This window comes from Humulus lupulus, chromosome 4 (genome assembly GCF_963169125.1).
Source record: "Humulus lupulus chromosome 4, drHumLupu1.1, whole genome shotgun sequence".
NCBI lineage: Eukaryota > Viridiplantae > Streptophyta > Magnoliopsida > Rosales > Cannabaceae > Humulus > Humulus lupulus.
Window position 1 is genome coordinate 228,124,824 of NC_084796.1, and position 5,042 is coordinate 228,129,865.

At 39.3% G+C, this 5,042-nt stretch overlaps 1 non-coding gene across 1 annotated transcript; it reads left to right on the forward strand.

The window, feature by feature from the left end:
* Nucleotides 1-4,326: 4,326 nt before the first annotated feature.
* On the forward strand, nucleotides 4,327-4,433 carry LOC133833506 (small nucleolar RNA R71). The gene has a single exon (XR_009892883.1). It is a non-coding gene; the product is annotated as a small nucleolar RNA R71 (small nucleolar RNA).
* Nucleotides 4,434-5,042: the final 609 nt, after the last annotated feature.

Genomic DNA, 5,042 nt, shown 5'->3' on the forward strand with positions numbered 1-5,042 from the left:
AACCAATTAATAATCACAACATTAGGATGGTTTAAACAACACAATTCCACCAAAAATCCAACCTAACACTCACCAAGATCCCAATTCCAAATTTCTGAAATTTCAAACCTAAAACTCAAAACCAACCATGGAAATTCTCAATTTCAACCATCAAACTTTAATTTAAACCTTACCTCAGTTGTAGAATCATTTCCCAAAGGATCCCATGACCTATCTTCAAAGTTTCAAGCCTCAAACTCCACCTTGAAGATCAAAATCCATAAACATTCACAACCCAACAAAATCTCAGAATTTAACTTGAGAAAAAGAATTAATTGCTTACCTTTACCCTGATTTGTTCTTGATTAACTCTTGAGCTAAACCTCCAAATCCCACCATCAATTTTCAGAAATTCAAGCTTGATTTCTCCTAAGATTTCTGTGGATTTCATGAAAGAAAGAGGAAAGAAAGAAGAAGAAGAAGAGAGGGTGGAGGCTGGGTCGGTTTCTCTAAGTCTCCAAATGGTTTATTTGTTTTGTTTTTATAACTTAAGCTGGTTACCTCAAGGTTCGGGGTACCAAGATATCCCCGAGGCAAAAATGGTAAAATCCCCCAGTATTCCCGCATAGACATCCTAACCTCAAATATATCTCCAATTATTTATTTTCATAACCCAATATCAAAAATACTCCTTGACTTGTCCAAAGTCAATCATAATGCCCCGTTGTGACTTTTCCCCGCTATCCAGCTCTAGGATCGCCTCGTGCCGAAAGTTACAAATCACGGATATACCCACATACCACTGTGGTCTCAACAATCATCACATATTAATACAGTTATGCCCAACATGGCCAAAATTACAATTATGCCCTTCTAACACAATCCGGGCCTACATGCATACTAATATACATAGTCATGCATCTCAAATAATCAAATAGTCACATAACACGCTTTAAATCATAAAATCACACATAAATCCCAACATGCCCTCCTGGCACACTAATCAAGGCCTTTAAGCCTTATATGCGATTTTGGGTCGTTACAACGAATCTCCATATCAAACTCTTGTAGCAATAGAACCCATCTGATTAAACAAGGCTTTGCATCTTTCTTTGTAATCACATACTTGATAGCAGAGTGATCAGTGTACACAATCACCTTGTTACCAATTAGATAGGGTCTAAACTTGTCAAAAGCAAACATTATTTCTAGCAACTCCTTTCTGTTGTGGCATAATTCAACTGAGCATCGTTAAGAGTTCTACTAGCATAGTAAATAGACCGAAATACCTTGTCAATACGCTGCCCCAAAACTGTACCAAACGCATAATCACAAGCATCATGCATCAATTCGAACGGTAAATCCCAGTTTGGAGCCACCACAATAGGTGCATATGTCAGCTTCTTCTTGAGTACTTTAAAAGCATGCAAGCACTCTTCGTTAAAATCAAAGGCTACACCATTCACCAACAAAGTAGAAAGAGGCTTTGAAATCTTTGAAAAATCCTTAATGAATCTTCAGTAAAACCCTGCATGTTCTAGAAAACTTCTAATTCCCTTGACTGATATGGGCGGTGGAAGATTTTCTATTGTAGAGATTTTGGCTCGATCCACTTCAATACCTTTACTAGATACTTTGTGCCCAAGTACTATGCCTTCTTTTACCATAAAATGACATTTTTCCCAATTAAACACCAAATTTTCCTTTTCACAACGGTTCAATACATTCTCCAAGTTACCCAAATACATATCAAACGAAGAGCCAAAAATAGAAAAATCATTCATGAAAATCTCAATACTCCTTTCCACCATATCTGAAAAGATAGCCATCATGCACCGTTGAAATTTTGCTGGTGCATTACATAGTCCGAATGGCATTCTCCTGAAAGCAAATGTGCCATAGGGACATGTAAATGTTATTTTCTCTTGGTCCTCTGGTGCGATGGAAATTTGATGATACCTTGAGTACCCATCTAAAGAGCAATAATACTCATTACCAATTAAACTGTCCAACATCTGATTGATAAAGGGAAGTGGGAAGTGGTCTTTTCGTGTTGCCTTATTTAACTTTCGATAGTCAATACAAATGTGCCATTCATTCACTGTTCGAGTTGGAATTAGCTCGTTATTTTAATTTTTTTACAACTGTAATTCCACCCTTCTTTGGAACCACCTGTACTGGACTCACCCAGGCACTATCAAAAATTGGGTAGATCACCTCGAAGTCCAACCATTTAAGGATCTGCTCAAGTACAACCTCCTTCATAGCTGGATTGAGTCTTCTCTGAGCCTCTATAGATGGCTTGCTATCTTCCTCCAATAAAATTTTATGCATGACTGTTGAAGGACTTATTCCTCTAATATCCACCAATGTCCACCTAGTGGCCAATTTATGAACCCGTAAAACCCTCAACAATTTCTCCAATTCAGTTTTTGAGAGGTTAGCTAAAACAATTACAGGCAAAGTCTCCTTCTCACCCAAGTATGCATAACATAAATGATCCGGAAGAGCCTTTAATTCCAATTACGGTGGCTACTGAATAGATGTTAATGGTCGTTCGGGTCCCTTCACCAACTCTTCAAACTTCTTCCTATACGGTTGGTAAGAGTTAGTCCAATTTACATATTCTCTCATCTCGACATCATCATCATCTTCCTCACCACCTATCAACACCGCCTCTAAGGCATCACTACTCACCCTTCTTTTCGAGACTGCTTTATCTATCACATCCACACTATAACAAGTGTCACTAGCCATCAGATACGTCATTGCCTTGAAGACATTGAGTACCACTTCATCTCCTTGAACCCGAAGCTTCAATTCACCCTTCTGAACATCAATGAGAGCTTGGCCTGTGGCTAGGATGGTCTTCCAAGAATAATAGGCACATCTGCATCCTCCTCCATATCAAGAACAATAAAATCAGCAGGAAAAATAAACTTATCCACCTTCACAAGAACATCTTCAATGATACCCCGTGGATGCTTCACCGATCCGTCTGCCAACTGTAGAGTAACTGTTGTGAGTCTTGCTTCACCCAAACCAAGTCTTCTGAACACATATAAAGGCATCAGATTAATACTCGCCCCCAAATCACACAAGGCATGCTTACACTCAAATTTTCTAATTGTGCAAGGAATAGTAAAGCTCCCCAGATCTCTCAACTTTTGGGGCAGCTTCCTTTGCAATATTGCACTACATTCTTTAGTGAGTGCCACCGTTTCATAGTCTTCCATCTTTCTTTTCTTAGAAAAAATCTCTTTCATGAACTTTACATAACTGGGAATCTACTCCAAAGCCTCAGCAAAAGGAATATTGATGTGCAACTTTTTGAACACCTCTAAAAACTTAGAAAACTGTTTATCAAGAGTAGTTTTTTTAAGCCTCTCAGGGTATGGAACTCGGGCTGGCTGGTCAACAACAACTGAAGGAATCTTCTCTGTGCTCTTGTGATCTTCAGTAACCCCTTGCTCAACTGTATCAGAATTTTCACCCAAATCTTCATTCTGAACCATTGATTGTTGTACACTAGACTGCTCAATTTGTTTACCATTCCTCAAAATAATTGCCTAACATTGCTCCTTAGGATTAACTTTAGTGTTGCTAGGAAAATTTCCCTGAGGTCTATTATTCAGCATATTAGCCAACTACCCCACTTGTGTTTCAAGATTTCTGATAGAGGAAGTGGTCTCAATCATGAACTGAGTTTGAGTGTTGGTAAGAGTCAATAACGCAACTTGTAATTCATTAGGCCTGTCTGGGGGAGCTTGTGGTCTAGGATGTTGTGATGAAGAGGCTTGATTCATTGGTTGTTGAGACATATTCTACTGATACTGACCTTGAAACTAAGATTGCTGACCCTGATTGTTTCTCCAAGAAAAGTTTGGGTGATTTCTCCAGCCAGCATTGTAGGTTTTGGAGAATGGATTGTTGAATGGTCTCTGAAAATTTCCCAAAGCTTGAACCTGAGCTTGATCCATAGGAATGTTATTATTATTACTAGCAGTACATTGATCAAAAGATTGAAAACCACCACAAATTTCACACCTAGCTGCCATCTGAATTGCATTAGCAGACACAACATTCTGCTGCAATTGTTTTGTCAACGAGGCCACTTGTGCTGTCAGAGCAATAATTGCATCAAGTTCATGTACCCCAGCTACCTTTCTAACCCCAGATGACCTCTCATCAGACCACTAATGATTGTTTGTGGCCATGTCCTCTAATAGTTCATAAGCTTCATTGGCACTCTTACTCATGAATGCCCCACCAGCTGCAGCATCAATAATTGTTCTTGTTGTATCACACAGCCCGTTGTAAAAATTGTGGACCAACATCCACTTTTCTATACCATGATGGGGACATTTTCTCAATAGCTCCTTGAACCTTTCCCAAGAGTCATACAAAGATTCACCATCCAACTGATAAAAATTATTAATCTCCCCCCTCAATTTAGCAGCTTTTGGTGGAGGAAAGAACTTGGCAAGGAATTTCTCAGCCAAATCCTCCCAAGTATTTATCGAATTGGATTGAAGGGAGTTCAACCAACTCTTAGGTCTTTCCCTCAGCAAAAATGGGAATAACCTCAACCTAATTACATCGTCACTCACTCCATTATACTTGAAGGTATCTCACAACTCCAAGAAATTCGCCAAGTGCATATGGTGGTCTTCAGAAGGCAAACCACCAAATTGGACAGTAGACTGCACCATTTGCAAGATTGTCGGCTTAATCTCAAAATTATTGGCCTCCACAGTTGGCGGTCTTATACAGTGTTGTACTCCCGTAACAGTGGGCAGTACATAATCTCTCACCTCCTTACAGCAGGATTTTGAGCCTGACCTTGAACCACCTCGGAAACCCCATTATTCCCATCATTCTGTGCCATCTCCACAGTCTGACGAGCCAACCTCTTGTTTCTTCTGTTTTGTTTGCAAGTCTTCTCAATCTCAGGATTAATAGGAACAGGACTATCTACTCCTCTTCTGCTACGCATATAACAAAACTACCTGAAATTGATAAAGAAACGCAGCTAAAACAGGTTAGAAACAAGACAAAGAACA